Here is a 12,689-nt window from a genome sequence, read left to right as displayed (position 1 = left end):
ATCAGTGAACTTGAAAATATAGTAATAGAAGCTATCCAAAAATGATATAAACAGAGACAAGGGCTGGGAAAAAAAATGAACAGAGCGTGAGCTGTGGGACAATATCAAGCAGCCTAACATATGTATAATTGGAGTCCCAAGGGGAAAAAAGATGGGGGGGGGGCACAGAAAAAATATTTTAAGAAATAATGGCCAAATTTTTTTCAATTTGATAAAAATGATAAATCCACAGATTCAAGAAACTCATCAAAACATGGAAACCCCCCTCCCTCAATACACACACACACACACACACAAGACACATCGTACTCAAAAAACCAAAACCAGTGATAAAAAGAAAATCTTAAAAGAAGTCATAGAAAAAAAAAGACACACTGTATACACAGGAACAAAAATAGGAATTAAGGTTGACTTATTGTCAGAAATCATGCAAGCTAGGAAATAATGGAGTATTAAAGTATCTTTAAACTATTTTTAAAAAAATAGTCTGACACCAGATGAGGAAAAGTCGAGAACTATGATGTTCCCATCAATGCTTTTTGTACTCTGGGGTAGTATTAGTTGTTAGGCAGGCTTAATGCTGAGCTTGGTGGCCCTAAGAACATCTGGAAGTACAATATTTGCTGAAAAGTGAAAAAGGATAAAGACTCTTTTTTAGGCTCACACAAATGGGCCATTTACCCATATTTTATACCTAGGTACTCAGAACAGGAGCCCTGGTGGCATAGTAGTTAAGTGCTGGGTTGCTAACTGAAAGGTTAGCAGTTCGAACCCACCAGCCGCTCCATAGGAGAAAGCAGCAGTCTGCTTTTATAAAGTTTACAGCCTTGGAAACCCTATGGGGCAGTTCTACTCTGTCCTACAGGGTCGCTATGAGTCAGAATTGACTCGACAGTAGTGGGTTTGGTTTGGGTTTTTGGTACTCAGAACATCACTGACTGCAGCCTAGCTTCTAGTCTTATGTCAACATTGCTTAACATATGGAAAAAGAGACAGTAAAGTTCTACCAGAGGATTCACCCCACAGCGGGTTAAAATCAAGTTAAAAATAAAAAATAAATCTCATTAAGGAATGAACTAGCCCACCAGTGTCAGGCTTGAGTAGGTCTTCCTCCCTTAGAGTGTACACATCTTTGGTTAATGTGTCTGACTGGCCTCTGCATCTTCAGGATAAAATGTTTTTTTTGGGAATGGAAGAATGCTCCTTGAACAGAGGAAGAGCTTCAAACCATTCATTTGGGTTTTCATTTCCAACATGTTTGCAGGCGATGCTAATGCTGCTGGTTAGGGACCAATTCTGATAATCACTGGTAGAGCCAAAACGAAATCTGTTGCCATCAAGTGGAGTCCGACTCATAGCAATCCTACAGAACACAGCAGAACTGCCCCATGGTGTTTCCAAGGAGCAGCTGGTAGACTCCAACTGCTGACCTTTTGGTTAGTAGCCGTAGCTCTTAACCACTGCACCACTAGGGCTCTACTAGTAGAGCAGTGGGTCTCAAAATTTATTACACATAAGAACCGGTTAGGGATCTGGTTAAAATGCAAATTCTGATTCAGTATATCTGGGGTGGAAATGCAAATTCTGAGCAGGGGTTCATACTGGAGTGAACCATTTTGAAGCCCTGAGCAGAAACAGGTAAGAGTATAACTCAAGAAATGAATACGAGTTACTCAGTTCTTGGCTAGGTGATCCAGCCCAAGGCAGCCAAATCTCCTCCTCATTAAGTACCCTAAGCTGGCACCTCATTCTTCAGAGTCCAGTGTGGGGCTCTGCATCCTGCAGGAGCCATTAAGATAGCAATTAATTTGTTCCAGACATGCTGGTCTGGTTTCCCCACTAAACTATAAACTAAACTGAAGCTCTCAGAAAGCTTGGGTCCTATCTGTTTTATGCTTCCTTTATAATCCTGAGACCAGCACACTCCAAAAAAAACCTCACTGTAGGTGCCCAAGAGGGACCACCCCCCTTCCCAAAAATGCTTGTTACCTGAATCAGAGAATCTCAACTGGGGGCAATTTTACCCTTCAGAGGACATCTGGCAATATTTGGAGGCATTTTGACTGTCACAACTTGGGAAGGTTACTACTGACATAATATGGATAAAGGCCACAGATTCCGCTAAACATCTTACAATGCACAGGACAACCCCCACCACAAAGAATTATCTGGACAAAAATGTCAATAGTGCTGAGGATGAAAACCTCTGGCCTACATGACAAATGCTGAGCTGTAGCAGATGCTTGTAATTCTACTTTAGCTGTACATGTAGTGCAAAATTCCCTCAAACCACTAGGAAGCCTTTTGTCCTACCACCATGTCTCCAAAGAAACATTTTGATCCTCCAACATCTGGCTTCTCACCCCAGATCTCCTACTAGCTGAATGATTATAGATATGCCATGTAACTTTTCTGGTCCGTTTCCTCTTCAGTAAAATAGAGGCATTGGGAAAGATGATCTAAGAGTTCTTCCAGCTCTAAAATTCAATTTTAAATGCCTATATTTGGCCTTATCTCTTTACAATGAGCCAAACAGAAAGGGGAAGGATCTGGTCTTGTTAGTATGCACACCCAGTCTCTGAAAGACAGTTCTTACATTGTGAAAACCAAGCTGGACCAAGGCGAGCTCCAGAGTGTGAGGGACCCAGGAAAAAGCTCTACAAACATTGACTGAGAGGCCTGCCTAGGCCCCTCAGCTTGAAAATATGAAGGTCTTAACTAGCCTCCCTCTTGCCTTCCTCAAGCTGATATTTAAATCAAGTATTAACTGGCAGAGGAAGGAAGCGAGGGTCTTGCTATTCAAAGTATGGTCCACATACAGCAGCATTGGTATCATCTAGGAGCTGATTAGAAAAGCTGAATCTCAACCCCCCACCAAACCAAATCAAACTCACTGCCCTCGAGTCAATTCCAACTCATAACCACCCTACAGGACAGAGCAGAACTGCATAGGGTTTTTCGATGCTGTAAATCTTTACAGAAGCAGACTGCCACATCTTTCTTCCCCAGAGCAGCTGGTAGGTTCAAACCACTGACCTTTGGTTAGGAGTCGAGTGCTTAACCACTGCGTCACCAGAGATCCTTTCTCAACTCCCAGACCTACTGAATCAGAATGTGCATTTTAATAAGGTTTCACAGGTGATTCATGTGCAGGTTAACGTTTAGGGCTTAGGATATACTGCCCTTCCCTCCTCACTTGGTAAAAGCGACTTTTAAGACTGTCCACACTCTCCCCTAATTCCATCTCCTTGTACACCTCATGCATATGCACACACGTGCACGCACACACCCACCCACACACACCCTAATTCATAGCCTCCAAACCCAAAGTCAATAAGAGTGATGGGGGTAGGTTACTTTCTCCTTGCATCTTTCCTATGTCCACACAAGGCCAGAAGAGGCAAGGCTTAAAGCACAGGCAAAATTACAAGAGCTCTTCCACCTGCATTATTCAGCCCACCCCTGCAGTTCAAACGGTCTCCAGGAGGGATGGTGAACCCAAAGGTACAAACTCTAATAGGAAGAGACTCATCATTTGCATCTGAACAGAGACCAACAGGTGGTCCGAGTTTCATTTCTAAAGGTTTTTTTGTTTTGTTTTCTTTTCTTGTTGCTGTCTTACATAACATACAGATTCTTGGGGCATGGGTAAAAGGGCAAAACAAAGCACACACACAGTAAACAAAATCGCAGCACAGGTTCTCCTAGCAGGGTGGTAGAGGGCAGCAGATGGAACAAAAACAAGACCTCAATGAAGTGTAGCATACCAGAGCATTGGAACAGAAGACAGAATATTGGGCGGGGGGGTGAGGGGGCGGCGCCTGGACAATGCCATGCAGTCAGTGCAGTGAAGATTAGGTTTCTGCTCAACCCCCTCCTCTGCACGGGCTGCTTATCCCTCTCAGCCCACCTGCTGTCACAAGCAGCAGATGGCCCAGCCCCAGGCAGCTGGCAGAGGACAGCAATTTGCCCTTCCCCCAGGGCTGGAGATGGAGGAGAGCAGGGCAAAGGCCAACCTCTGGTGGAAGCAACACCTTGCAAGAGTGTCCTGGGTGAGGCACGGCAACACCACCCAATGCTCTACTACAATGAGATGCAGCTCAAAAATAACTTTCAGCATTATCCAAGGCTATCCAGCACCAACAGCTCCTCAGAAAGATAGAGTCTTGGATCGGGGAAGGTGGCATGGGGAGGGACAAGAACCAGAACAGTTCCCAGAGTGTAGCTGGCCCAGGAGGGCTCATTCAATCATTCCACATTTACTGCATGCATACCACATTCCAGGCACTGCGCCAGCATCTGTGGATACAGTGGTGGTAGGAGACACAGTCTCTGCTCTCAGGAAGTTCACAGTAGAGTCAGCGAGAACAAGGAAACTGAGGGTAATACAATGGGGTAAGTGCAGAGCACAGGCTGATACTGCAGCACAAAGGAGGGACACGCACACTGATACGGGGGCAAGCAAGCTAAGACTTGACTTTAGGAAGGCATTAGCCAGGCAGAGCAGAAAGGGCAGGGTAAAGGGAGGAAAGGGCATTTCAAGGAGCGGGAACAGCATATACAAAAAGCTGGTTAGCAAAAGAGAACTGGAACCTGCAAGTTGTTCTGTCCCAGTCTGTGCTGCCTCTGGTCATCTTCACCAGAACCAACTCATGGGTTTGTCACGGGATCATCTTGTAAAGTCCAATCTGCCTTTCTAAGAGAGGGAAACTGAGGCCTAGAAAGGGGAACATGACTAGCCCAGGGACACAGGGCTTGTTAATGGCTGAACCAGAACTCAGCTTTCTAAACTCCTCAGTAAATAAAGTTTCCTCCAATACCTTCCAATCCAAACCTGACCACTGAGCTCTCTCGGACAGAATGCCAGCCCCAGTACTGCTCTCCACTGAGCTCTATCCATTCTGACTCAGGGAATGGCTCACAGCCAGGCCTCTGCCAGATTAGGAAATCCAGCTGCATGAGTCTTCAGGGACTGCAACGTGGCAGGAGCAGTTCGTAAGACAACAAGAGGGCACACCTGTCTACCTGCCTCTTCTGGAAAGGAGGCAAAAGGCACACACAGCACTCCTCAAAGTAGGTTTTTTATGTTTGTGTTAGCAAAAATGGGTCTCCCTTGGAAATAAAGAAGGGCTATTCTAGGGGCTACAGGAAATTATCAGTCAATACAGAAACAGGCGAGTCTGAGGCATTGCCAAACCAGGCAGGCTTAATTAAGACTCTCCCCATCCTCTTCCCCAGGAAGTCCACCCCCTCCTCTGCCGGTCACACTAACATAGCTGTGAGAAGCAGTCACTTCAGGGAAGCTGAAGGCAGCCTTCTTGGACTACTCCTGGACCATCAGCAGGGGGCTGAACCATTGGAACTTCGGGGGCCAGTTGCCCTTATTGTCACCCCAATCTCCTCCTTCAATAGAACCTGCTCTGTTGTGGTCCACCAGCCTTCAGCCTGCTGCCCACTCCAAATCAGAGTGTGTGCACAGTGGAAGAAGTGCTCATTAGCTTTTTGAGTGTAACCCTCTATAGAATCTAAATAAAAGGCACAGTTATCCAAATGCCAAAGGAGAACTCCTTCTCTTTTCATAACAAAACAAAGATACATGTGAACACCATTGAGCTGGTTGTAACTGCACAGAAAAGAAGCTAAGGGATGCTGGGGTTAAATCCATTTACCAACCTCCCCTTGATGCCTGGGTATCCTCAGCTCCACCGTACTTGAAGCATCACTGTGACTAATGGTCAGAAACGACGTTTCCTGTCCTAAACGCCCTCAGATGCTGCCTCTCTGACGGCACACTCAAGTGCAATCACCACAGGCTAACGCTGGCTTTTAGGACCCTAGACACGGATATTCAGGGCAAGGTGACTGCCAGAAAAACTGACTTACTGAGAGGCTGAAAAGCAATGTCAGTCTAATTCAACAAAGGGGCCAGTATGGGCACCTTGTTGTCTAAACTCCTTCACATCCGCCAGAGGAACCCCTGGATGGAGGAGTATCTGGGTTGGGGGCAGGGGAGGAGGCAGTGTAGCCAGACTTCCTTCTCTTCCACCCAAACCACAGGCCTTTTAGAACTTGCCCTTCTGGGAAGCAAAAGAGGTTCTGATTTCCAAACCTCACTGTTAGAGAGAACTTCTTGTTTTCTCTCCTCTTTTTAAAACAGATCAATGCTCCCCTAGGGAAAAAGCAGCTGTAAATACAAGAGGGTGGAAAAAGAATGCCACTACGAGTTCCAGAGGAACCATTAGACTATTGTAAAATGCCTTCTCAAAAGAAGCAACACACCCCATTCCAAACAGAAAACACACACAACTTCATTCAAAGTGCTCCTCTAAAGTGTGACCTTTGGGCAGCTGACTTCTCTACACTCCAGGGTTGCCTCCTCCTCTACGAAACACTAAGACCTTTACATAAAAGTGAGTTAGCCATTTTCTTTTTGGGAGCCTTAGAAAGAACTAGCTTGAACTCCAGTGTACCTGCTACTACTATCATCATCATCAAAGGACTAAACTTTATTACCAAACTGCTAAAGATGTTTAGACAAATTTAAGCAAGGCATTATCTTTTTAACCCTGGTGGTGCAATCGTTAAGCACTCACCTGCTAACCCAGCTGTTAACTGAAAGTTCAGCAGTTCGAACCCACCCAGCAGTTCTGTGGAAGAAAAGACCTGGCGATCTACTTCCCAAAAGAATATAGCCTAGGAAACCCTATGGGGCAGTTCTACTCAGTCATATAGCGTCACTATGAGTTGGAATTGATGGCACACAACAACATATCTCTTCAGGCAGATGATGCCACAGCATTCACTAGTTCAGAATAGAAAGGGGAAGAGGGTATAAATCTGGCCTGGCCCAGCATCTTTCAAAGGCCCCAGACATTGGGAAATTGCCCACTGGCTTACTGTACCCACTTACTCTACCCCTCCATCACAGCAGCAGTGGGGCTGCCACCCTGAAACCCATTTGCCAAAAATATAAGATCTCATAAGGTGTTTTAGAGAGAGCTTTTTAGAGGAAATTTCATGATGGTTTTATTTTCATACAAGTTACAATTAAATGGGCTTGCCTTTGCAACCATACTTCCTACCTAGAATTCTAACAAGTTTAGATGTGCCCCTAGAGATTTAAACTGGATTACAAGGAATGTCGCTGGCTGAAACTAGTCCCAGCCCACAGATGTTACCAACCTGTTTCACAGTCCTAGGTAGATCTGAGAAATGATCTGAGAAACGAAATGGGGGGGATTTGCCATGCAGAGAACCTGGGTCACACAAACTCTCCTGGCCTCACTACAATTCCCCAAGAACCCTGGTCAACTTCGAGGATAAATACATTTTCCTCAGGAACCAGAGTTTCAAGAGAACCTTAGAATGGGATGAACTCTTGAAGGATAAGTCTGACCCTCTCTGCCCTTTCTGTTTTCTCTCAGGCTTGATTCCCAGAGTCATGGATGGTCTCTTGTCCTCCAGCCCCTGCTCTGCTCCATGCCACCCAAAATTCTGTTAGGAACCACACTCCCAAAGCACTGTCAGATCTCCTTTCACCTCCAATGGTTCATTCACCTTTCTTCACCCCATGTATCCCTGCATATTTCCTGACAGTCCTCTACACAGACTTGCAAAAAGTACAGAAGGCACAGTCCCCAGGCCACTAGGAGCTTTCAATAGAGTTGGTGAGTCTGCACACCCAGATAGCAAATAATCAAGACACACAATAAGGCAGGAGTATCTATTTCAGTATTCTATGTGGGTGCAATATAACACTAAATAGTGAGGTATAAATAATTAGAAAATAAGGCAGAATGAGCAGCAACTAATTGTGAGTTATAGACAAAATAATGAAAAAATAGAGAAGGGGAAAATGGATCTGAACCAAGACAGTCAAAGCCTTACAAAGGAAGGGAGATTTAACCTGAAAGCCTTGAGGGCTGAACAGGTATAGAGAAAGAAAGAGGGACTTTCTGGGGCAGGAATTCTGAGGTGTGCATGATAGATGAAGGGGGTGGGGAAAGGAGGGGAAAAGAAGCCGAAGATCAGGAAAGAGCAGAAACTTCAGGGCAAGGGACAATTCTTACTGGTTTCTCTAGTATCTATCATATAGGAGATTCTGTTTACAAAGTATTAAGTATTCAACTGAATACTTAAGATAAGGCCTGTTTGCACCAAAAAACCAAAAACCAAACTGGTTGCCACTGAGTTGATTCCGACTCGTAGCAACCCTATAGGACAGAGCAGAACTGCCCCATAGAGTTTCCAAGGAGCAGCTGATGGATTCCAATTGCTGACCTTTTGGTTAACAGCACTGAGGCACCAAGGCTCCCCAGTTTGCACAGCCATGAAAAATAGGCAGAGACATTTAGCCTTGGATCAGTAGGTAGTAGGGAGCCTACGAATGTTCGTGAGGAAGAAAACATGATCTAATTCAATTCAACAAGCATTTACTAAAGGCCTGCTATGTGAAAAGTACCAGAACACTTAGTCCTCCCCCTGAAGGAGCACCCTCACCATGGGAAGGGATGGTAATACTACTTCCTGTACACTCTTGGAAACCCTATGGGGCAGTTCTACCCTGTCCTATAGGGTCGCTATGAGTCGGGATCGACTTGATGGCTATGGGTTTGGTCCACATAAGGCTTTATTCTCTCACCTAGTCTCACTTGAGATAAGGACAATGTTCACAGGAGATGAATCTAGCAAGACAGACTAAAGCAGCCTGGGAGGCCAAACGAAAGATGATGAGGTCTGGCCAAGGTGGTGGTGACAGGAACCTGGAAAAGAACGAATTGGCAGGGGCTGGTTACTGACTTAATGGGAGGGGCCCAGAAGAGAGAACTCTTTGACAACACATAAGTCAGAGAGGAGGAAAACTCAGTTTTCAATTCCCAGATGGTGCCATTATCTTAGGGAATGCTTTGGCTCAGTGAACACCAAATGCTAAGGTCAGTCGGCTAGGCCATTCTGCCTGTTTCTGGGAATGAGGGTTATACATTCCACCCTTCCTATCTGCCCATGGTTTTTATGCTAGCTGTGATTTCCTGTAATTCCGCTTACAATGGGGTTTACAAGGAGGAGCTGACAATTCCTTTTTCCATCACAATGTGTTAAATATGTCTGAATAGTCCTGCACTAAAGTTTTACTGGCAGCTCTTATTCTGCGAAGAAGAGGAGAAAAGGAGAAGGAAGGATTACATTTTAAATGCCAGAGGAAGTGTTCTTGCACAGAGTCTTCCCCTTCTAGGTGGAGGCTTCCCAATTGCATTTGGTGAGGGGGGAGGGATAAAACCAAAAAGTATCAACTCTGAGAGCCAGTACCAGTTCCTAAAAAGAAGAGAGACCAAGACCCCTTACCACCTGACTATGTAAAATGTAAGCACAAAACCAGGAAAGCAGAATCAACATGAATCGGACTAAACGTGCTTCTGAGCAGGCAGCGTCACAGGAAACGAGCAGTAGGCGTTTCATGATGACTGCGCCTGGGGACAGGGGCGTTGCCAAGTGCTTGCGTCAAAGTCGGGCTACCTGGTATATGGCTATGAGCCACAGGAGGGCCAGCCTGGTTCCCAGAAATGCAACTCCTCCCCCGGAACCCTAACATCCTGCTGGACACTGCCATCCCTAGCCATTCTAGACTAGAGATATAAGCAGCATAATAATAGCATGGGGAACAGTGATGATCTCTGAAAGGGAAATTACAGGTGATTTTCCCCCTTATATTGCTAGTAACCTGTATTTCCTAATCTTTCTTTAAGAAACAAGTATAATTTGTGATTTCTTATTTTTTAAAAAACAAGTTAATGGGGGAAATGAATTTGAGATGTGCATCTCTGCAAAGGAAAAGTGCAATTTAGCCCTCTTTCCTAACCATGAAACAAGAACAGGAAGGGAAAAAAAGATAGCCCCGATTGAAGGAAGAACAAACAGTTATTGGTTATAACAACTTGGTAGACATTTTCTAAACAAGTACTTTCCTCCTACCTGGGACAGATTCTGGCTACCCAAGAACAGTCACGCTGTACCCTTCCACACAAGGGCCTCAGAGGACTAAAACTACAGACGTGACCTGAATCTCGAGAATATCTGTCTATCATCAAACATTTTCCCAGTGCTTTGTGTTAGGCTTCCCATAGATGGCAAACAGTCTTGTACAAATGTGTCAATGAAGAGAGGGATGTTTTGTCATCCTGCAGGATGGTGGACATACTCCTGCTAACATTAACCTTCAGGATAATAATAATGATGATAAATCTTTATTATCAACTGGCTTTTGAGTGCTTATTCACTGTGCACGGGTCTAAGTATTTTACACTTAGTAACTGATTTAATCTTCACAACAACCTTAAAAAGTAAATACTATTACTATCTCCATTTTCAGATGAGGAAAGTGAGGAAGAGAGGTTAAATAACCTAGCCAAGATCACACAAATAAGAAGTGATGGGCCAAAGTTTCAAACTAAGAAGTCTGACCCCAAAGCCTGCATTCTCAGTAGAGGTTCAAATTTACTCCATATTATATAATGTAATTCAATTTAAACATTAAAATTATGCTGGATATACTATGGAATAAACCAAAAAAAACCAAACCTGTTAACATCATAGCGACCCTACAGTACAGAGTAGAACTGCCCCATAGGGTTTCCAAGGAGCAGCTGGTAGATTCAAACTGCCAACCTTTTTGGTTAAAAGCTGAGCTCTTAACCACTGCACCACCACAGCTCCGTATTATGGAATAGGATGTAAAATTCCTATCCATTATAAAAAGAAAATAGGAAGCTTTGAAGACTGTTCATTCACACTGTTGCTTGCATGGATACACCATCTTGAGGTGGGAATGGGATGTGGTTTCCCAACTCCAAAACCACAGCAGAGGGAAGCTTAAGATGCAGATACCAGGGCCCCACCCACAAGGGAACTGATTTTATAGGGTCGCTATGAGTCAGAATCAACTCAACGGCAATGAGTTGTGGTTTGTTTTTTATGGTGTTGGCGAAGAATATTGTATATACTATGGACAGCCAAAAGAACAAACAAATCTGTCTTGGAAGAAGTACAGCCAGAATGCTCCTTAAAAGCAAGGATAGCAAGACTTCGTCTCACGTACTTTGGGCACGTAATCAGGAGGGCCCAGTCCCTGGAAAAGGATATCATGCTTGGTAGAGGGTCAGTGAAAGAGAGGAAGACCCTCAACAAGAGGATTGATACAGTGGCTGCAACAACAAGCTAAAACATAGCAACGATTCTGAGGATAGCACAGGACTGGGCAGTGTTTCATTCTGTTGTATACAGGGTCACTATGAATTGGGAACTGACTCAACAGCACCTAACTAACAACAGGGTGGGCCAGATGGTTCTCAAGCACATTTTGACGAACACTGCTTTGGGGCATTCTAGGAGACTTCTGCAGGCACTGCAAGGTTTAGAAACAAGTATCACTAGATGGTGATGGCTAATTCCCCTGCACTGGTAATGAGACAATCACTTTCGGTCATAGGCGCCACGTTAAGAAAGCTATTGACAGAAAGAAGTGGAGTGAAATGGGAATTCTGAGACGTTACCACTGAGAGCTCTCATACAGACAGGCATCTGACTACAGGATTGCCTTTTCCATGATCTGCATGTATATTTGCCCCCAATCTTCCACATCTGAAATAATCTGGCTAGAATTTGCCTCAAAAAAGACCCTGATTTCTATGGGAAAAAACTGCCCAAGACAGATGCATTGCATCTTAATGATTAAATTCAGATAACCTAATAATAAAAACGTCTTCAGTGGAAAAGGCTAAGAAGAGTTACTTTTAAATAATGTGAGCTCTTTAAAAGTGCTAACACAAAGCATGTTCCCTGGGCCTTTGTACTTTGTGTATTAAATAAAGATGCACTCACTTTAAGCTTTTGCCTCTCTGTGTTTTCCTCAGTCAGTACCAATATGAGCTCATCAATTCGGTCCTTCCTCCTTGGCTTAAATTATCTATTTCAATTGTATTACTATCCAAGAAAGATGGCTCAAAGCTCGGAAACAGTTTCAGTAATTTAATTAAATTGTGCAGAAATGCTGATGTTTTCTTAGGCACCAGCCTGACCTTTTCCCGCTCCTTTCTTGTCTCAGTGGGTAAGTCCTGGCTGTGGCCTCCCCTTGCAGTCGGACCACCTCTATTCCCTGACTTCCACAGGGTCTTTTCCTACAGGGGCCACACAGTGTGTGGCCAAGAGTTCAGGCTGCCTGGCTCTGCTACTTACCAGCTATGCTGCCCTAGGCAAGTTTTTGATCCTCTTTTGGTGTCAATTTCCACAAATGTAAAATGGGTATAATATAAGCAACCTACCTCAGAGTGGTGGTGAGGATTAAATAAATTAATGCATTCAAAGCACTAAGAACAGTACCTGGCACATAGAAAGCACTCAATATGTGTTAGCTATTATCATCACATCAGCCTACCTTGTAATATTAAGAAAGTTTTGCATGAATCTAGAGCTGTATACTTTTCGAAGCAGTCTCAATTCATTATAAGTACATTCAGTCCTCAGAATAACCATGTAAGCTCTACAAGATAGGAATTATTAATTCATTTTAGAGATCACTGAAAGCTTAAGGACACTTCCTGCTATAAGGAAAAGGAAGCAGCCCAGCCATCACGGCCATTTACACATCAGTCTCCCTCACAGGAAGGAAAGGAAGGAAGTCAGACACACACACACAC

General features: G+C 44.2%; 1 protein-coding gene across 6 annotated transcripts in view; it reads right to left on the bottom strand.

Moving 5' to 3' along the window:
- SUSD6 (sushi domain containing 6) overlaps positions 1-12,689 on the bottom strand; it is a 114,428-nt gene that overhangs the window by 78,839 nt on the left and 22,900 nt on the right. Inside the window, exon 1 of one of the 6 annotated variants that reach the window (XM_023726326.1) lies at positions 8,642-9,522. The exons of 4 other annotated variants lie outside the window; for them this stretch is intronic. The gene's annotated coding sequence lies outside the window, so the exon portion shown is untranslated. Of the gene's footprint in view, positions 1-4,593; positions 5,665-8,641; positions 9,523-12,689 lie in introns of those variants that run through there. One more of the 6 variants, XM_023726330.1, reaches the window with a different exon arrangement.

The sequence above is a fragment of the Trichechus manatus genome, unplaced genomic scaffold (genome assembly GCF_000243295.1).
Source record: "Trichechus manatus latirostris isolate Lorelei unplaced genomic scaffold, TriManLat1.0 scaffold00010, whole genome shotgun sequence".
Taxonomy (NCBI): domain Eukaryota; kingdom Metazoa; phylum Chordata; class Mammalia; order Sirenia; family Trichechidae; genus Trichechus; species Trichechus manatus.
The sequence above is the reverse complement of the archived record's forward strand: the minus strand, read 5'-3'. Positions and strand labels throughout refer to the sequence as shown.